The sequence below is a fragment of the Oncorhynchus kisutch genome, linkage group LG1, assembly GCF_002021735.2.
Source record: "Oncorhynchus kisutch isolate 150728-3 linkage group LG1, Okis_V2, whole genome shotgun sequence".
NCBI classification, from domain to species: domain Eukaryota; kingdom Metazoa; phylum Chordata; class Actinopteri; order Salmoniformes; family Salmonidae; genus Oncorhynchus; species Oncorhynchus kisutch.
In genome coordinates this window covers 72,471,439-72,494,162 of record NC_034174.2, presented here as the reverse complement: position 1 = coordinate 72,494,162, position 22,724 = coordinate 72,471,439, and the positions used below count along the sequence as shown (strand labels likewise).

General features: G+C 40.6%; 1 protein-coding gene across 1 annotated transcript in view; it reads left to right on the top strand.

The window, feature by feature from the left end:
* Positions 1-16,059: 16,059 nt before the first annotated feature.
* Positions 16,060-22,724, top strand: part of LOC109888646 (activating transcription factor 7-interacting protein 1) — a 53,030-nt gene continuing 46,365 nt past the window's right edge. The window contains exon 1 of the mRNA XM_031832173.1: positions 16,060-16,155. The gene's annotated coding sequence lies outside the window, so the exon portion shown is untranslated. The remainder of the gene's footprint in view (positions 16,156-22,724) is intronic.

The window sequence follows — 22,724 nt, the reverse complement described above, 5'->3', positions numbered from 1 at the left end:
TTACAGGAGGGGACTGAGCTGTCACCCGAGGGGCACCTGTGTTGAGGATCAGCGTGGCGGATGTGTTGTTACCTACCCTTACCAACTGGGGGAGACCTGCCAGGATCCAGTTGCAGAGGGAGGTGTTTAGTCCCAGGGTCCTTAGCTTAGTGATGAGCTTTGGGGGCACTATGGTCTTGAACGCTGAGCTGTAGTCAATGAATAGCATTCTCACATAGGTGTTCCTTTTGTCCAGGTATGAAAAGGCAGTGTGGAGTGCAATAGACATTGCATCATCTGTGGATTTTTATTTAACCAGGCAAGTCAGTTAAGAACAAATTCTTATTTAAAATGACGGCCTACCCCGGCCAAACCTGGATGACGCTGGGCCAATTGTGTGCCGCCCTATGAGACCCCCAAATACGTCCAGATTTGATTCAGCCTGGATTCGACCTAGGGACTGTAGTGACGACCTCTTGCAGATGCAGTGCCTTAGATCGCTGCGCCACTCGGGAGCCCTGGATCTGTTGGGGCGGCATGCAAATTGGAGTGGGTCTAGGGTTTCTGGGATAATGGTGTTGATGTGAGCCATGACCAGCCTTTCAACCACTTCATGGCTACAGATGTGAGTATTACGGGTCTGTAATCATATATGCAGGTTACCTTTACGTTCTTGGGCACAGGGACTATGGTGGTCTGCTTGAAACATGTTGGTATTACACACTCAGACAGGGAGAGGTTGAAAATGTCAGTAAAGACACTTGCCAGTTGGTCAGCGCATTACACGTCCTGTAATCTGTCTGGCCCTGCGACCTTATGAATGTTGACCTGTTAAAAGGTCTTACTCACATGCGGAGAGCATGATCACACAGTTGTCCCGGAACAGCTGATGCTCTCGTGCATGTTTCAGTGTTACTTGCCTCGAAGCGAGCATAGAAGTAATTTAGCTCGTTTGGTAGGCTCGTGTCACTGGGCAACTCTCGGCTGTGCTTCCCTTTGTAGTCTGTAATAGTTTGCAAGCCCTACCACATCCGACGAGCGTAGGAGCCGGTGTAGTGTGATTCTATCTTAGTTCTGTATTGACGCTTTGCCTGTTTGATGGTTCGTCGTAGGGCATAGCGGGATTTCTTATACGCTTCCGGGTTTGAGTCTCGCTCCTTGAAAGCGACAGCTCTACCCTTTAGCTCAGTGCGGATGTTACCTGTAATCCATGGCTTCTGGTTGGGGTATGTGCGTACAGTCACTGTGGGGACAACGTCATCGATGCACTTATTGATGACGCCAGTGACTGATGTGGTGTACTCCTCAATGCCATCGAAAGAATCCCGGAACATATTCCAGTCTGTGCTAGTAAAACAGTCCTGTAGCTTAGCATCTGCTTCATCTCACTTCAAAGGGCTCCTTTACTATGCTACCCGCACATGTTCTTCAAGCCTCCAAACAGTGGTGAATGAAAAGAGACATCTTTTCCACAAATCACCAAAAAGTGTAATGACATTTGGCGATTGTCAATTGGCCAGAATTGATGCGTCATTTGCTGTCTGCATCTGTGTCGGCCACTCATCTCTGCCTTGGCAAAATGTCAATGTTCTGGTCGAACCACATCACATTTTGGAGCCTAGGCTATACCACCTGTTTAAGTCCATTCGCAAATGTTTCATGCCTCTGACATGCGGTAGTGATTAATAATGGTGTAATAGCCTACCGTTTTCTTGACATTTTGTTTGAATTATTGTAATAGGCTCATGTTTTACCGATACGGCGTACCCCCACTATTTCTTTTGCCACCATACCGGACCTCCTTACTTTCACCCTTGGGAAAAAGTAAATGAATCCACAAATTGTACATATATTTTAAATGACCACGTTTTAAAAGCAGGAAGTAGGCTGGACTTTCATATCAGATAGACGGGTTGGCTGACAACGTCACAAACTGATGCACATGCATTGATGCGCACGCATTGATGAAGCCGGAAGCCATGCTTAGTTATGATTCTGAATAGTCAGATGCTGTATCGAGCAACAATGACATGCAGGGAATCGTAGTTGGCTCATTTCAGCTAGTTTTATCTTGATCTTGATACCATGTCTTGAATTGAGATGTTTTGACTGGTTTCATGTCAATGCTAATATGGGAATAATGCGCTAGCTAACTAACTGTAACGATGTATTTGTGCAAATGTATTGGTTTCAATAAACATTTGGGAAAGAGTCTTTCTAAATGTTTAAATGAACATTTCATAACCCCACATAACACTGCTGCTACTGTTTATCTGTCCTGTTGACTACTCACTTCATTCCTAGTTATACAGTGGGGCAAAAAAGTATTTAGTCAGCCACCAATTGTGCAAGTTCTCCCACAAATCACATTGTAGGATTTTTAATGAATTGTTTTGCAAATTATGGTGGAAAATAAGTATTTGGTCACCTACAAACAAGCAAGATTTCTGGCTCTCACAGACCTGTAACTTCTTCTTTAATAGGCTCCTCTGTCCTCCACTTGTTAACTGTATTAATGGCACCTGTTTGAACTTGTTATCAGTATAAAATACACCTGTCCACAACCTCAAACAGTCACACTCCAAACTCCACTATGGCCAAGACCAAAGAGCTGTCAAAGGACACCAGAAACAAAATTGTAGACCTGCACCAGGCTGGGAAGACTAATCTGCAATAGGTAAGCAGCTTGGTTTGAAGAAATCAACTGTGGGAGCAATTATTAGGAAATGGAAGACATATAAGACCACTGATAATCTCCCTCGATCTGGGGCTCCACGCAAGATCTCACCCCGTGGGGTCAAAATGATCACAAGAACGGTGAGCAAAAATCCCAGAACCACACGGGGGGACCTAGTGAATGACCTGCAGAGAGCTGGGACCAAAGTAACAAAGCCTACCATCAGTGACATACTACGCCGCCAGGGACTCAAATCTTGCAGTGAAGCATGGGGGTGGAAACATCATGCTTTGGAGCTGTTTTTCTGCAAAGGGACCAGGACGACTGATCCGTGTAAAGGAAAGAATGAATGGGGCCATGTATCGTGAGATTTTGAGTGAATACCTCCTTCCATCAGCAAGGGCATTGAAGATGAAATGTGGCTGGGTCTTTCAGCATGACAATGATCCCAAACACACCGCCCGGGCAACGAAGGAGTGGCTTCGTAAGAAGCATTTCAAGGTCCTGGAGTGGCCTAGCCAGTCTCCAGATCTCAACCCCATAGAAAATCTTTGGAGGGAGTTGAAAGTCTGTGTTGCCCAGCAACAACCCAAAAACATCACTGCTCTAGCGGAGATCTGCATGGAGGAATGGGCCAAAATACCAGCAACAGTGTGTGAAAACCTTGTGAAGACTTACAGAAAACATTTGACCTCTGTCATTGCCAACAAAGGGTATATAACAAAGTAGTGAGATAAACTTTTGTTATTGACCAAATATTTATTTTCCACCATAATTTGCAAATAAATTCATTCAAAATCCTACAATGTGATTTTCTGGATTTTTTTCTCATTTTGTCTGTCATAGTTGAAGTGTACCTATGATGAAAATTACAGGCCTCTCCCATCTTTTTAAGTGGGAGAACTTGCACAATTGGTGGCTGACTAAATACTTTTTTGCCCCACTGTATGTACATATCTACCTCAATTACCTCGTTCCCTGCACATCGACTTGATACCTCATATATATAATCAAGTTATTGTTACTCATTGTGTATTTATTTTTCAGGGGCAGAAAGACAGATTTGTACTTTGACAGCTTGGGGATTGATCTAGCAACCTTTTGGTTATTGGCCCAATGCTATAACCACTAGGCTACCTGCCGTTTACAAAGCACGTGAGGAATAAAAATCTATTTGATTGAACTTGTTTGCAAAAAATTGGTTAGAGATCTTAAATATCACTTTAATTTGTATCTCCTGTAGCTTTAGAATCGTGTCAAAGTTAGTTCTTGTTTCAGTAACGTCTGCGTGAGTCAACCAAAAACACCTGAATGATTGGTTGACAAATAGTGCCTCAATGCAGGTGATGGCTGCATGGTGCGGTTGGTTTGAAGCAACTGCAGCGACTTGAAGACAACTTCATTAAAGACTGTTAAAGAGGATCAAAACTGTAATGTATCATGGGTAAATTGTGACTGACTGACTGATCTACAAATAATAATGAGTAGTTATTTATTAAACAAGGTTCTTTGTAGATCAGTCAGTCGGCATTCGCCTGCACTATCGGCTGCAATGTTAAACAAGCCCATTAACGGCATGCCCTTTGATCACATGGTTTTTGTAAAGTTCATGCAGTCCACATGTAGGCGCAAGTCCGACAATTTTTGTCTCCATAATGCAACACACTTGAGCTGCTCGAACCATAGAGAATGATAGAGGCCTCTAGTGGCCAAAAGTCTGTGTTAGCATGGGAAGCACCATTGAGAGCTTCCAACATCTTAATGTAGTCAACTGGGTGGGACTTCCAACTTCATTGGCTGATCCCTCCTGAAGAAGAACAAAATGTACTACTTCAAAATGGAGATTGCCTCAATGGCGCTCCCAATGCAGTCACAGACGCTAAGATGGCAAAGATAAAGATGAGTCCTCTATCTATCTCTATGGCTAGAAGGTGCCCATTGTTTGTCTGTTTTTCAATGCCAGTTCTGCTTCATTTTAAGCTTGTCACACAGCTGGCTAGGGCTGGAAGCACCCCCCCCCCCTTTGTGGAGAAAGGGGAGGAGCATACTACAGTCACTCTCTCACTGATGTTTGCTTGTGTATGCGTGTACACTTTTCTTACTGTGATGCAGTAAGTTTTAGCAGTGAGGGGGAAAACAATTATAAAGAATAGGCAGTTTACTCCTGATTGGGTTTTCCCAATTGGGGGGGGGGGGGGGGGGCTTATATATGAATGTGCGAGACAGATTTTTAACATGGTAATTCAATCAAATAAATCACCCCCCCCCCCCAAAAAAAATGACGTGGTTCGCTATGGAAAGTGAATATAATCAATTCCAGAAAAACACACAAACCAGGAGATTAACCGAACACAGTGGCTACACAATAAAACGTGTTAATATGATAAATAAAATTCCAGACATTTCAGGCATAAACATTTTAATCACATATATATTCTTAAAGACCTCTATTGGTCATTGGTGGAACTACAGTGGCACAAGCAGACATTTTAATTGAGAAAGAGTTTGCCTGCAGAGGGGCCAGTGAGTCAAAATGGCTGACCTGAAAATAGCTCATAGGATGTGCGAAAAGAAGTAAATGTCAGTAAATGTAATTTTTCTCAATGATGAATAAGTTTGCATATGTTATTTTGGCACTGGATGTGTTTATTGATCACATACATTGTACATATAGTCCTACTAAATCACTTTAACCTATGACCAGAACAATTTAGCACTTGAAGCAGTTGAGCATCTTTTTTGTTCAGTCTGGCCTAAAACAAGTCTTACCTTTACGATTTAGATCCTAAATTTGAAGCCACAAAACTAACAAATCACCACTGTGTATAGACATTTCGATTTTTAGACACTTATGTTGCTATGCTACTATGAACAATTATAGCTTTTGAACAGTTTAAATGCTTAACAGCTACCAAGAGAGCCCACAGATCACAAGTACTGGAGTTTCAGATGAAACTTTTCTAGGACGTGGGATGAATTTTTAAAAAAGTACAATACATAATTTCCACCAAAGATGTAATACTTTACTATAATTATAAGCTGTTATAAGTATACTTGTGTTGCCACTGTTCTTAAACAGACTCCTCCCACTTATGAATTCCACCCCTGCTCCCTTCATACTTCCCTCACCCTTCCCCCATCAGAAAAGACCACACCCCATCCCCCTCTTCTTGCCATGTCAGAAAACAGTCTTTAGCTCTTCCACTATGGCAGTCTTGTGACTAATACTGTCTATTCTCCTAGTAGAGCAGGTAGTCTGTGAAAGTCTACACAAGTCTTTCATACCCTCAGGTGATCAGGTAGTCTGTTCTTACCCTCACAGATCTAAGAAAATCACGTTAGACCTGGTTCTGTTCTCTCTTCAACATATATAATTTCCTTCAACTTCTACTTACCTTGTTGAATTTAAAAAAAACTTCATAGACGACAGTATTCATACTGTACCCGATTTTTTTTTTAAAGCTACTCCTACCAGCTTTCACGTTGTTTTCTGTCATGGACGACATCTAGTAGGAGGTGCCTAGACTGCTCTCACGCACTCAACCCCCTCCCCTTGACTACGAAGGAGGAGGAGCTGGCAACACAGTGGTGGATGACTGACTGTTGTCGCTGAGAACAGTCTGCATGCACAGGTTTTGTTTTGGTGTTGTTTCTAGCCAGTGTGTCCGCGTCACTATCACGCTCATATTTACGTTTTTTTTCCCTTGGTTCAGTTTGCGATCCTCTGTACATTATAAACCGATATTGTGAGCGAGGAGCACATTCGGCTCGTGCGGATACCGGCTATATTTCGCGGGAAACAGGCAGAATTCAGAAGCATCGGTGAGTTAGCTAGCATGCTAGCTGTCTTAACTGTTTTTACAGATCATTCCAACAGTTTTGTTTTTGTCTATTTAAAATGTGTCACTTTCTCTATTAGATAGACGTTTAATTTTTTTCTGTCATGTTCTTGAACGAGTAAGTGTAAAACATTAGCTTGCGATGTAGACTGGTCTTGGCAGGGACATGGACTAGAAAAAAAATTGAGGTGGGGTGAAGGGGGGCGCTAGCTAGCTAACGTTAACTGTTAGCAAAATCATTTTAGATTTTTGCCTATTGAGTAGAGAACTACAATTGTTTGTTTATATATATATATATATATATATATATGTGTGTGTGTGTGTTTATATATCTACCAAAATATATATATTTTAAAAAATGCACACATTTTTAATAAATAGATATATTTAAAGGTGTGTGTATATATATATATTTTTTTTAAAGGTGTGTGTGTGTGTGTGTGACACACATTTTTAAAATATATATCTTTTGGTAGATATATATATATATATATATATTTTTTTTTTTAATGTCTGTCTATACACACACTTTAATAATATATGTATGTGTGTGTGTATATATCTACCAAAAAATGGCTGCAAATGTAATCATATTTAATATTTCTTATGTATGCTTTGTATTTGGCTGTACATTTTTTGTTGTTGCCCAAAATGTTATGTTTCTTTGAAGATAAAAATGTGCTTTCATTGAAAAACATGTATCAAGTACAAGTGAATGTTGCAAGCCTAGGCAGCTAAAGTGGTTTGTTTCACAGCGTAGCTTGTTGTCACGCTAACTACCATACTTTATATTTTTTGGTGTCCAAATTTGGAAATGCACACGCCATCTACAGGTTATAGTCCATCATAACCTAGCCCAGCGATTCTCAATTGATGGGTCGTGACCCAAGGAGGTTTTGAGTGGGTCGCGGATGTCTGGAGTATAAAAAATAAAAAAAACGATTGACTTAAACCAGGTAGAACATGTGTAGTATAGCAACAATATTTTGGTTGATTTTGTGATCTAAAGCCAGTGAGTTTATTAACATTCTTAATCAAGGACATTGGCAAAGTTGTATTATTGAAAATGAAAGCGGTGGGAATGTTGTTACCTTGTCTTATAATTACTGCATTTACTATCAATATAGCATTAAAACATGTTTTTCAGATTGTGTTTTGGCAATGCGAATATTGGGTCACAACTGAGACAACAGTCCCGGGGAAAAAACAGTTGAGAACCACTGATTCAGCCTATGTCGATGCACTCAGAATCTAGACAACCCCTTCAACCTTGACAACTTCTTTATAACCATGACGGCCACCAAACATTGACAAAGTTGTGAGTGCGAGACACTGGGGCTATAACAATAAATCTTGCTTCTTGCTATATAAATGAAGCAAGGAATTTGTTTCAAAAGGAATTGTCAATGATAGTAAATTAAAAGATTTATACAATTTTTGCAGGGAAGCATGGAAGAAGCCTATGTGGGATTGGGTGATGCTGGAGGGTGTCAGATGAGATGTTGCAGTATTACGACGAAAGGGGTTATCTGGCTTAAATCATTTTGGTAATCAGACTGATAGCCTCTTTTCAAGATCAGAATATTTGCAAATATTGTCAAGTTTGTAAATAGCCATCAACCATTTCAGTTTCAAAACTAGCAACCAAACAAAGAGCTAGTAATGACAAACTACCATGAGATATTGAGACAAAGTGTTGGTACACACACTATGGAAACACAGACACAACATTGAATGACAAAAGGGAAGAAATGGACAAGACTGGTCAGGATCTTTTCTTTAGAGCCACTGTTTGAGGAGTCTCGCTCTAACATCAGCAATAACATGTCAAATGTATGAGTAGGGCATAAATACATTTAGCATATGTCTAATTCAGTACCAGTAGGAACTTTAGGAAGCAACCTTAATGTGACTGCAAAGTATTTCCTGACATTGTTACAAATTGGGGATCAAGCACATGGAAAAAACCTACAGCAACTATGGTGGCCATTTTGAGTTGCTGCAATAATAAGTGGCACCGTCAGAAAATGTGGCAGCGCAGTGTTTGTGTGTGGGGGAGGGGAAGGGATAGTGAATAGTTAGCACTCAGCTAGCTGCATTAGCCTCCAAGGAAATACATAATAATTATGAACATAACTACATGATAACATTTTAGACAATCTGTTACTTTCAAAGTCTTGGGTCTTTGAAGAATACTGCCATTTTTGTTCTTGTTGGCTGTGTATAAGGCATTTTGAATATCTGCTCCCAATGTGCTCTCTATTGCAATTGGAACATTCTTTCGTCTCAGGTCTACAGAAATAGAAATGATGGTGAACAGACACAATTACTTTCCGTAACACGTTTTCATTACATTGGAAAGATTATTATCAGATTAGATGTGGGCATAGGCCTAGAATGAGCTTTTCTCCTTCTGTTTCCACACAGTCCTAAAATGAACAGTATTGTAAACTGTGTGACTTACATAGAGGGCAGACATCTCTCTTGGGGACATATTTTGCGCTGGAATTGGAATGCTCGTCTCGCTGTATGTACTAGCATACGTGAAAGGCTGTTCATGCTTGAAGAAACCTAGTGCACCCCTGGAAGCATCGTTTCAGGTAGGCCTAGATGTTTTTTACGCAAATTGTAATGAGTTTGGAACCACATTGGTTTTGAGGTAGTCTGTCTATTAGTGTAACGTAAGGCGTACGTAGAATTACAGAATTAATAGGCAATCTCCTTTAATGTGAACTATTTCAAGTTGTTTTTGATAAATATTGAAACACCTATTATTGGTTTAGTTTCTTATATATATATATTTATTTATTTTACGTAAAAAAATGTGTTTTTAATGTTCTAGCATTACTCTCCCCTCTTGTCTTGTTATTTGATCTCAACCCCCCCTGGCTTCTTAAAGTGGTACGGCCCTGGTTTGCTGTACTTTTCCACTCAGTACACAGTCAGTCTGTGAGTGACTGTGTTAGTGAGGGGGAGGGGTGTTCCAACTTCTCCTGTGTAGACCAATCGTTTACTGGATAGGTGTGCGTTTTTGTTTTGTATATTTGATCTATCGGTGCAACTTTCTGCGTGTGTGTTTTTAGGCAAATTTGGGCTTTAAAAATAAGTTATTTCAGGCACACTGGTGTGTTAGTTCATGTTCATTTGTGTAGAGACTGAGATTGCATTCGTTCGGGGGTTTTTCAGTTCCCTAGTGTAAAGTAGTTTATTACCTTGAACGTTTCATTGTAAATATGAGTACCAGTAGTTCCAGTTTGTTCACACCAAGTGTGTGTGCCCCCTCATCCACTTTAGTCTCCCCTCTGAGGAAGATGGTACAGTCCTGCAGACAGTTATCCCTCCCCCATTGCTTTTCCAGGCTTCCATATGCCTGCGGTTTCAGGGCTAGCTGAAAAGGAGGCAGAACTCAGGACAAAAGCTAGGCTTGGCCTACCTGTCCTTGCGGTTGTCATAGACTATGTTAATATTTTATATTGACTAGTTAATAGCTATTGGGCGATTCCATGCCAGCGGGAGTGAAAAATATTTTTGTTATCTCCGATTGTTTTGGCAATTCTCACATAGAAACTTCATTGGGAGGTTTGACATGTTTTTTTACATTTGTATCACAAATCATATGGTGAAAGTGTACATTTAAGGCCTTTTTTTAGACCTATACATGCTTCCTGTAAGACTATGATCTATGAACCATACATGATATTTCGGAATGAACACATACTCCATATTTGAGAGAACAATATAAGGAGGAAGATGTTGTCTGGATCATGCACGGTTCACAAATCATCGTGTCTTACAGGAGGCATGTATCGGTCTAAAAAGGGCCTAAATTGGCCACTTTAATCATGATTTTTCTCAAAAATGGTTAGTGATACAAATGTTAAGTATTTTCAAACATTTTTAATCCCAATGAAGTTCTATGTGAGAATTACCAGAAAAATCTGATGTACCTAAAATATTTTTCGCTGATGTGGAATCGCCTTATTGCTAGATGAACTACCTTTGTAATAATACATCATTGTTGAATAATTACCTAATGTTAATAAACCATATGCACATTTTTGTAAGAAAAAACAGGTAAGCGTTCTTGTGTCATCCTAGTTTCAGATAAATAACTTTGTAGAAATGACTGTTGTAAGTTTTTCATATATAACGATAGCATGGCGAGTTTCTCCACATAGACACTATTTTGAATTTGGTTAACAAAGACGTTGTTGAGTTTATTTTGGTAAATTTTTCAATCTGGTTCAACAAGACAGTTAACTGTTTGTGGTAGTATTGGACTGTAACTGGTTCGAAACAATCCCTCTTTCACCTTCTGTCAAACCAAGATGTCTGCCTCAAGCGACCTCACCAACCCTGATCAGTCATACCCAACCTGTCTCGGGACCCAGAGTATGATCTAGCCTTATAATAATATATACCATTTAGCAGACTTTTATCCAAAGCGATTTACATCAGTGTGTGCATACATTTTAATGTGGATGGCCCTAGAGGGAATCAAACCCACAACCCTGCGACACTCCTTGATCAACCAGTTTCAGAATCGAACAGCCAGTCAGTCTATGGATGAACTATAGAGATCAGCTGGAGATAATCGCTGGCAGAACATAACCCAAGGGAGGGACTGACACCAATGCAGCACAAATATGAGAAATGTGCAATCAGTTCTGTGTGGGCAATCAGTAGCAAAGCAAGGAACCCCTGTCTGGCCTGGGAGGAAAACAGTCTCCAGATACTCACTTCATCAGTGCTTTGTTGTACAGTTTAGGCCTTCAAATTTTACAGACATTACAATAATCGGAATACCATTCAGATGCCTGTATTCTGTGATTCCATTTGTTTTTTTGCATCGTGGAAGGTATTTAGTTCAGAAGTATGAAAGCTCAGAATACCAGTTGTGTGCGTAGTATTTGAAAATATGTGTTATGTACTTCATCTCAATCCGGAAATATTTAGGCTAGTGAGTGAGGTTGGACCACTTGAAGACTGCTTCCACGTTGTGACTGTTGCTGTGAGTCGCTACAGAACTGTTGTGTGGGGGATGGGCAGCATAAAAAACGAGAGCAACATTTCACTCAAGATAGCCTACACTTAACAGGATTTGTGGAGTAACATTTGTGTGAAGGCCTACAGGTCAAGTCTATAACAGAACTATAAGGTGCAGCCACTCCACCCCACCCTTGAACGACGTTTTACACGTTCATGTGATAGACATCTTTAATGGTACTTTACATAACAGAAATATAGGCCTAACACCAGCATAACGTCTTGTACTAGCCTAATCCCATTTGTGGTCAGTTAGCAATGTAGGCTAGTCACTTACATATATTTATCTAATATGCATGTAGGCTAATGTAGGAAACGTATGCCATATATCACTCCTTGTTCTGGATCCCCGGGGCTATTCATGCCAGAATTCTTCAAAACTGAAGGTCGGAGTTAACACTGTAAAGTAGGAAGTAGAGTATTGAATGATTCTTCCCTTGTCTAAATAACATTGCTTAAACTGGTTTCAGCAGGTTCTAGCTGGTTCCTTTTACACTGCATCTGGATTGGCTAACGACCTGATTGAGAGAGCAGGGGGAGGAACGTGTTCCCAATGTGGTCTTGAGTCAATATTTATGTTAGTCTTTGGTGCTTTGGACATTTCATGAATCATTTATTGTTTTATATCCCAAGGTCATTTAAACAGGTGGTTATTTAAATACTTAAAACATTTTTATGTATGTGTGTGTCAAAATGTCTGATGTACAAACTTGAGAGAAATTATGTGTTTATTGTCAGTGAGGAACGCATGAACCAACCTACTTTATGGACGACAATCAGGTCTAATTATAATTACAACAATTATTATTCTGCTTATCACAGGAGTCATTCACATAAAGCCATGCACTGCTATTGAATAAAATACTTCATGGCACTCATTAGACCAGTAAAGAATATTATGTACAGTCTTGCAGATCTATAATAAGTGTCTATAATAAAAGTGTTCACAGAACCCCCAGGGTGTAATGTAGTATATATGTACTGTGTTGCTCGGGTCTAATGATTGCACCACTATCAGTTACTAGTATAGGGCCCTATAGAATCGGCATTGAGGAGAACAAGGACAGAATCACGGAATCCAGATATTAAAACAGAATTGATCAATATTCAAAAATATATTGAACTTAGTAGGAAATCAACTAAATGTATTGAACTTATTAGAAAATCCATTAAATTGCCCAAATTAATCATAAAACATTTCCTGCACTTTCTGAAAAGATACAGGAATGCCCCTCTGTATGTGTGTGTGGTGCGTGCATATGTCTACACTTTGTGTTGCAATTAGCGATGATGCTAATGATAACCTTCTTCTGATAGCGATGGAAAGGCTTTCCTTAAAAAAAAAACTAAACGTTAACTACAAAGTAATATGCCTACCTGGCAGAATGATATCATGATTATTTGCATCAATCCAGTGGCCATTTTGTTTTGCACACACTGCAAAGTGCGAGAGAAATGTTGCTAACCAAACAAAGGTCTCTTGCGGGTGCATTAATGGGTAACTACACCCCAAAATCAAAATGTCTTCTATTTTCTCAGACCTCGAGTGGTCTCCTGATGAGGTTTAAGCATAGTTGTGGACTTAGAATATCCAATTTTTTGTTTTTCTATAAATAAATGTGTGATTTTTGAGAGCGAAAACCTGGATAATCCCCATGGGGGGGGGGCAACTGAATTTGGGGCAAAACTAAACGAATCAGGCAAAAAATAAAACATATTTTATAGTGCCCTATGTCTGTAGGCTTCTTCGACATATTTTTTTCGTGGTAGCTCGTTAGCAAGGAATTTCTCGAATTGTTAGCAATATTTGGACTTTCAACATACAATTGATTTTAGACAGATTGGGTAGTTCAACTTGGAATAGAACAAGCTTGTGGATAAAGATGCCAGGGATTTTTTGGGGTTTGGCAGGGTTATAAATCTAAATGACACATCACAAAATCTAATTTGCGACAAGATTACACATCAATCTTATTTGCCTTGAAGATACTTGAGGAACTCTCGTTGTTTTTTAAAATCCACGATAGACAAGAGGGAGACTGAAATAAATCAAGCCCAAGGCATTTTTTTTATGACAATATAGGTCAGTTGTTTGTATTGGTTCAGACAAGACTAGATGAGACCTAGTTACATAAGGCCTGTTATGTTGTCAGCTTTATGTAAAAACAAAAACAGTGATCCGGAGGCTACCATATACACAGGGTGGGTGCCATGCTTCAAAAATTTGTTGCGGATTGAAGGCTAGATGTGACCAATGTTCTCGCTAAGCTGCGCTCTTGCACTCAGTATTTCGTACTTGCACACAGTATTTCTGGCAGTGCCGAACAGAGCGGCGCTCTTGCACTCAGTATTTCGTACTTGCACACAGTATTTCTGGCAGTGCCGAACACAGGAAACAGAAGCCTGTGCAGATCCACGCATGGTGTGTCATGCCGATGGGATTCGATCTTGCAACCTTTCAGTTACTAGTCCAACGCTCTAACCACTAAGCTACCTGCCGCCCCACCGTTCTGACCCTGAACAAGGCAGTTAATCCACTCTTCCTAGGCCGTCATTGAAAATAAGAATTTGTTCCTAACAGACTTGTCTAGTTAAATAAAGGTAAAAAAACAAACAAATGCAACTCCCATCTGGTTGAACATTCACTTAAGGTCACCCAGCCTTTTGGACAGCTCTCAATTGCATTCTTTATTGAATTTAATTCTTAATTTAACCAGGTAGGCCTGTTGAGAACAAGTTCTCATTTACAACTGCGACCTGGCCAAGATAAAGCACAGCATTGAGTATTGTCTTTGTCACAAAGCACCTAATCAGAGGGAACATTGGACCGACAGGGTAACAATTGGAAGTGGGATGGACGCCAAAGACTTGGGCTTTCCTACAAACCCAGAATTTGTGAACAATCGTTATTGTGTGAACATTTCGGACAGCTGTCATTAATTTAGCCCTTCTTTAACTACTAGAATATAGAGTAACAATTCCAAGCTTGACTGAATTCTAGAGGCACTCTGAGGTCAATAGTCAAGTTCTAAGGAGAACCCCGATGGTGAAAAAGAGGACACAAAGCTCAGTGAGTAAGATACTGGAGTAGGTCTGTAAACTGCATGAGAGCTGAAAATGCATGGAATGTCTCTGTTCAAATCAGTATCTCAATCAAAGAGTCAGCGATCTTTCGGTTTCATTGATAGCGATAGGTTATGAATTGCGATCTTTCGGTACAATCCCCATTGTATGTATAATTATGGTAAGAATAAAATGATACCTTAAAGTAGGAGGAGTTTAACCTCTAGTCCTCCTGCACAAGTGAATGTTTCAGCCAACAGCTGCCAAGTGCTAAACCTGGCTGCGCACAGCAGCAGCACTGGCAGACATTTTGAGTTTCTGCTGGCAGTCCTCATGCAGTCTATGAAAGAGGAAGGGAGTGGGGGATGGGCATACTACGCAGTGAGCTATTAGCTGGCTAGTGTTCTACTGAATAACTGTAATATCAGCAGCATTTTTAAATGATCTATTTTAGGTTTCATCTTGTAATCCAAGAAATATGCAAGAAACAGAAAACATAGTTTACCCCTTCTTGAGAGTCAGGACTATCATAATTTTTTCTGCATGTTCGCTTTATCATTGTATTGCTATTGCCATTAGTGATTTATAGGCCTTTTTAATAAAGTAAAAGTTATTTCTATATTTTTATACCTATCACTTCTCAGAAATTGTGTTTTCACCTGTGTTACTTGTGTATCTTTTCTATCTGTAGTGTGCTCAGCTGCCATAATATTCCATACCGGTGTTCAGGTACAAGGAACATGATTGATCCTTGTATTGATTGATATTTGTCAAATTGTATAACTCGCAAACATTGATACATTTGATTATGGTGTCTAAGGTTATGTACTCTCTCAGGCTTTTTTTGAACATAACAGTTAAAGGTCCTTATTTTCATTTGCTTTCTTATTTTAGGACAGAGGTAATCTAGATATCTGGTGGTTAATTAAACGGTCCTCTCTAGCACCCTCTCTAGTTGGAGAAAAATCTTCTCCCCCTTCCTCTGTCAGAATGGTTTAGTCCTAGCTAGGCTGTAATTTTCCATGTAGCTACAGACTGCTAGTGTGGGGGAGGGGTGGTGCTAAGTGTGTCAGGCTGTGCACTCTAGTACTGACTGCGCTGCTAGCCTGTTTTTTTTGCGTGCCAAAAACCAAGCTCTGTGCTACATGCTTTTGCCAAAGTTACAAAAAAAAGTATATTTTGCTTTTGTTTTAATAACTTAAGATGGCCACCCTGGGGTAAATCCCAAAGGGAGAAAATCCTTTTGTTTCCATCCTTTTGTTCTGAGTGTGTTACACTGTGCAGTTTCTCAGCCTGTGCTGGGTCAGTGTTGCCTGTGCTGGCTGTCTTGAGCCACGAGGCTGAGATTGATGGTTTCACTGTGCGCACCGCCTTGCACAAGAACACTCTATGCTGAAACAGATGGAACAGTCCAACCTTAGTCCCCCTCACCCTCCTGCTTTTTTTCTTCCTCCCTCTGCTGTTGCTAGTACAATCAACACAGCCAATCGAATCACACGTACGACCACTGTCCAACGGAAGGCCTTCTTCTCCATACTACTCCTGTTCAAGGTTTACTTGAATTTCTTAATTTTTTTGAAAACTGTTGTACAGCTATAATGATGTTGCTCGGTTCTGACTATGATTTTTGGCCTACATTTCAGTATTTAACTTAGCCATTGTTCTATATATATTTTTTACGTTAAGTAGTGTTATGCTAACCACGATTCCGAAATGTAGATAATATAAGTTTTTTTAGAATATGTTATTTAAACAAACAAAAAAATGTTTACAGAAGTGCTGTATTTGTGTTTTGTATTAGTAGAAAATATTTGTATATATTTACTGTTGTAAAAAAGTATAATTTTTTTACATTTAGATTGTCATGCCCTGCTATTTACGTGTGAGAACATGAGAGGGTTGGGGGAGAATGCTAGAAGCCTTAAGTATTGTTTTCGCAGCAATGCTTTGCAACCAGTCCGAATGTGTAGAAATCTTTGTCTGACAAGTGAAAAAGGTATTGAATCATCATTGGCACCGGAATAAGAACAGGAGCTTTAACAGGGAGGTAATATCTTTATATCTACCAATATTTTCTCATATTGTTTTCTTGGCTAATGGATTCTTATGGGAATCTATAAAAAAAAAAAAAAGCGACCAGACCACAAACTGGCTCTGATCAATACTGGGATATGGACACTGATCAAAGTTCATGTTGCGCTGGCTCCTCCCGCCTTACCACTAATTGAAAAACACACCTGGGGTTTGAAAGGTATAGGGGCGGCAGGTAGTCTCGTGGTTAGAGTGTTGGGTCAGTAACTGAAAGGTTGCTCGTTCAAATCCCAGAGCTGACAAGGTAAAAATCTGTCATTCTGCCCCTGAACAAGTCAGTTAACCCGCTGTTTCCTGGTAGGCCTTCATTGTAAATAAAAACTTGTTTTTAACTGACTTCCCTAGTTAAATAAAGGTTCAATAAGAAAAGTAAAATCATCTTGGATGGAGTCCAATTAACAAAAGTTTCATTATTCAGACGCTGCTGTTTGGCCACATACCCCTCTAGAATTGTTATGAGCTATGAACAGAACACAGTAGTAGTCAAGTACTACTAGCCTAGTAAATCACTAGTGTTGGTCAGAGGAGACAAACATTACCAAAGAAATAGAAGCAAGGACAAAATGGTGATGAGGAGTCTTTTTTACTCCAGTTTGGAGGTATACAACGGACAGTTTATAGCTATTGCAGACCAGAAACCAATCATCTATGGCCCACATCAATCAGTAAATGCTGTAGTATGTAGTACAGTGGAGGACTAGCTTGAACCGCATCATGGGAGCTTCAGGAGAAAATATACCCAAACGAAATACATTTAACCTAATTGATCAGCATAAATTAACACAAAATGATGTGGGATGGATGAGGAAGTAGATCATAACTACTTTGAAAAATAAACTTATCCTACTTTTTATACAAATAAAAACGAATGAAACAGCCTGTGCAAAATTGGCATACAGAGCAGATAACATATGAACATGAAGGTGATTCAACTTGATACACTGTTGTACTACAGTGGATTGGATAAGTGTTCAGTTAGCAGTGTGTGATGGCTCAGTCTAGCTGGCTGTTCAAACAGCAGAGTTGGCGGACATTTTGTTTTTTCTGCAGTGAATCCGGAACACGTGTAATGAAAGAGGAATGGTCAGGGAAAGCCTACGTACAGTTTGCAGTAACATTGGAATGTTAACAGAGCTGTTGTAACATAGCAGTGATTTTATTTGTTTTGTATCAAGGTAACTCATATCAGAGATGAAAAAATAACATGTTAATAAATATTATAGTAAAGTTATGAGGCAAAATGTTACCGAACATATTATTTTTCATCTTCCATTCAAAGGACATTTTGGTCAAATAAGTATCTCAATCAGTGTCAGCGTTCTTTTGACTTCTTTGTTCGCAATAGGAGTCCATAGAATAGACAAAGAATGTCATAAATTGCGATCGTTCGATACATTCCCTATTGTATGTATAATTATGCAAAGAGTAAAATGATACCTAAAAGTAGGAGGAGTTTAAACTCTCGTCCTCTTGCTCAAGTTGATGTTTCAGTCAACAGCTGCCAAGTGCTAAACCTGATTGTCCACTGCACCAACACTGGCAGACATTTTGAGTTTCTGCAGGCAGTCCTCACACAATCTATGAAAGAGGAAGGGAGTGGGGGATGGGCATATACTACGCAGTGAGCTATTAGCTGGCTAGTGTTCTACTGAATAACTGTAATATCAGCAGCATTTTTTAATTATCTAATTTTGGTTTTATCTCATAATCCAGGCACTATGAAAGATACAGAAAACAGGTTAGACCTGCCTCTCAAGAATGATGTTTTTATTGGTGTTTACTTTATCATAGTATTGACATTGCCATTAGTGATTATAGGCCTATTAACTAATTAAAAATACTTATTTCTAAACGATTATCATCTCACTTTCTTCTCAGAAATTCAAATCACATTTTATTTGTCACATGCACCGAATACACCAGGTGTATACCTTACAGTGAAATGCTTACTTACAAGCCCTTAACCAACAATGCTTTAAGAAGTTTTAAGAAAAATAAGGATGAAGTAAAAAATGTAAAATATAAGTAACAAATAATTACACAGGAGCAGTAAAATAACAATAGCGAGGCTATATACAGGGGGTAACAGTACAGAGTCAATGTGCAGGGGCACCGGCTAGTCGAGGTAATATGTACATGTCGTAGTAGTAGTAGTAGTAGTAGTAGCAGCAGTGTAAAAGAGGGGTCTAGGTAGCGCTTTCATTAGCTGTTCAGGAGTCTTATGGCTTGGGGGTAGAAGCTGTTAAGAAGCCTTTTGCACCAAGACTTGGCGCTCCGGTACCGTTTGCTGTGCGGTTGCAGAGAGAACAGTCTATGACTAGGGTGGCTGGAGTCTTTGACCATTTTTAGGGCCTCCCTCAGACACCGCCTGGTATAGAGGTCCTGGATGGCAGGAAGCTTGGCCCCAGTGATGTACTGTGCCTTACGCACTACCCTCTGTAGTGTCTTGCAGGTCGGAGACCGAGCAGTTGCCATACCAGGCAGTGACGCAACCATGTTCTCGATGGTGCAGCTGTAGAACGTTTTGAGTTTCTGCGGACCCATGCCAAATCTTTTCAGTCTCCTGAGGGGGAATAGGTTTTGTCGTGCCCTCTTCACGACTGTCTTGGTGTGTTTAGACCATGATAGTTTGTTGGTGATGTGGACGCCAAGGAACTTGAAGCTTTCAACCTGCTCCACTACAGCCCTGTCGATGAGAATTGGGTAATGCTCGGTCCTCCTTTTCCTGTAGTCCACAATCATCTCCTTTGTCTTGATCACGTTGAGTGAGAGATTGTTGTCCTGGCACCACACGGCCAGGTCTTTGACCTCCTCCCTATAGGTTGTCTCATCGTTGCCAGTGATCAACACTGTTGTGTTGTCTGCAAACTTAATGATGGTGTTGGAGTTGTGCGTTGCCGTGCAGTCATTAGTGAACAGGGAGTACAGGAGGGGACTAAGCACGCACCCCTGTGGGGCCCCCGCATTGAGGATCAGCATGGCAGATGTGTTGTTACCTACCCTTACCACGTGGGGCAGCCCACCAGGAAGTCCAGGATCCAGTTGCAGAGGGAGGTGTTTAGTCCCAGGGTCCTTCGCTTAGTGATGAGCTTTGAAGGTACTATGGTATTGAACGCTGAGCTGTAGTCAATGAATAGCATTCTCAGGTAGGTGTTCCTTTTGTCAAGGTGGGAAAGGATAGTGTTGAGTGCAATAGAGTTTGCGTCATCTGTTGGTGCGGTATGCAAATTGGAGTCGGTCTAGGTTTCTGGAATAATGGTGTTGATGTGAGCCATGACCAGCCTTTCAAATCACGTCAAATCAAATCAAATTTTATTTGTCACATACACATGGTTAGCAGATGTTAATGCGAGTGTAGCGAAATGCTTGTGCTTCTAGTTCCGACAATGCAGTAATAACGAACAAGTAATCTAACTAACAACTCCAAAAAACTACTGTCTTATACACAGTGTAAGGGGATAAAGAATATGTACATAAGGATATATGAATGAGTGATGGTACAGAGCAGCATAGGCAAGATACAGTAGATGATATCGAGTACAGTATATACATATGAGATGAGTACGTAAACAAAGTGGCATAGTTAAAGTGGCTAGTGATACATGTATTACATAAGGATGCAGTCGATGATATAGAGTACAGTATATACGTATGCATATGAGATGAATAATGTAGGGTAAGTAACATTATATAAGGTAGCATTGTTTAAAGTGGCTAGTGATATATTTACATCATTTCCCATCAATTCCCATTATTAAAGTGGCTGGAGTTGAGCCAGTGTCATTGACAGTGTGTTGGCAGCAGCCACTCAATGTTAGTGGTGGCTGTTTAACAGTCTGATGGCCTTGAGATAGAAGCTGTTTTTCATTCTCTCGGTCCCAGCTTTGATGCACCTGTACTGACCTCGCCTTCTGGATGATAGCGGGGTGAACAGGCAGTGGCTCGGGTGGTTGATGTCCTTGATGATCTTTATGGCCTTCCTGTAGCATCGGGTGGTGTAGGTGTCCTGGAGGGCAGGTAGTTTGCCCCCGGTGATGCGTTGTGCAGACCTCACTACCCTCTGGAGAGCCTTACGGTTGAGGGCGGTGCAGTTGCCATACCAGGCGGTGATACAGCCCGCCAGGATGCTCTCGATTGTGCATCTGTAGAATTTTGTGAGTGCTTTTGGTGACAAGCCAAATTTCTTCAGCCTCCTGAGGTTGAAGAGGCGCTGCTGCGCCTTCTTCACGATGCTGTCTGTGTGAGTGGACCAATTCAGTTTGTCTGTGATGTGTATGCCGAGGAACTTAAAACTTGCTACCCTCTCCACTACTGTTCCATCGATGTGGATAGGGGGGTGTTCCCTCTGCTGTTTCCTGAAGTCCACAATCATCTCCTTAGTTTTGTTGACGTTGAGTGTGAGGTTATTTTCCTGACACCACACTCCGAGGGCCCTCACCTCCTCCCTGTAGGCCGTCTCGTCGTTGTTGGTAATCAAGCCTACCACGGTTGTGTCGTCCGCAAACTTGATGATTGAGTTGGAGGCGTGCGTGGCCACGCAGTCGTGGGTGAACAGGGAGTACAGGAGAGGGCTCAGAACGCACCCTTGTGGGGCCCCAGTGTTGAGGATCAGCGGGGAGGAGATGTTGTTGCCTACCCTCACCACCTGGGGGCGGCCCGTCATGCCTACAGACGTGAGTGCTACAGGTCGGTAGTCATTTAGGCATGTTACCTTAGTGTTCTTGGGAACATGGACTATGATCTGCTTGCAATATGTTTGTATCACAGACGGTCAGGGACAGGTTGAAAATGTCAGTGAAGACATTTGCCAGTTAGTCAGCGCATGCTTGTTAACGCAGATGAAAAACACACAACGGGTTAACATTCACAAGGCCGCAGGGCCAGACGGATTACCAGGACATGTACTCCTGTGTATCTTTTCTGTCTATAGTGTGCTCAGCTGCCCTAATTTTCCATACTGGTCAGGGCTCGACATAAATGCTTGTCCTCTTGTCCAGGAAAAGTTTTAAAAAAATTGTCGGACAAGAAGAATATAGATTTAAGTTGTCCGAATGGACACAATAAATTCACAATATCAAACAAGGAGGGCCCTGATACAATATTCAATAGACAATGGCTTAATATTAAAATCTATTTTTCATGTACATAAATAATAAAGACTGCATGTCATAGGGTAGGTGACATGCACATTGGCTACAGCCTTGTGTCCAAACCTATCTTGACCAGAGGGAGATGCCAGAAAATGTAGCAAAGTTTTAATGAGATTTTTAATTGCATAAATATAGGCTTAGCGGCCGACTAGTTTGACAAATATTTTGAAGGATTATTAGCCTAACATTAACATCTAAAGGCTTGATTCTGTTGACATAGGCTACACGAGGCAGGGTTTGTTCAGATTAAATGGTCACAAAACCGGAGAGTGAAGGACAGTGCCGGGTGCCAGATCACACACCTTGAATCTGAGCAGAGGCAGGCAGCATTTTGAAACTATTTAACCATAAATGTAATTGTCTAAAACTTGGAAGTTTTATGTGTCATATTAGTAACCAATGCTAGTTGATGCATCTTTAGATCTCCCCTCGATATTTTCATCTCTGTCACATGAAACCACTTGGTATTTTCCTGCTAATTGCATTTTAGAACATTTGATGTATTGTTTATTCTCCCAGGGACGACAGGACGAGCCTTGGAGGCAATTCTTTTCTAAAGACATAAAAAGTATTTGGTTGTAATTGTAATGTTGCAATATTTTATTGGCTACGGAAAATGGCCAACCATCCTCCAGAAGAGCCTTAAAGTTGTATTTTGAGACAGGCTTGAATGTGCAAAGAAGCCATTAGGCTGAGTGTGGCCAACATTTTTGTCTGATTCTCTATGGTAAAAAAGGTTCCTTGCGTCATACAATGATGTCACAGACCTTTTTTTTGTTGGAACAAGTGTTTGAGCTTTTGGACAAGTAAAAAATGGCTAAAAAAAGTTCATGTCGAGCCCACCTGGTGTAAAGGCACATGGAGAATAATTGATCCCTG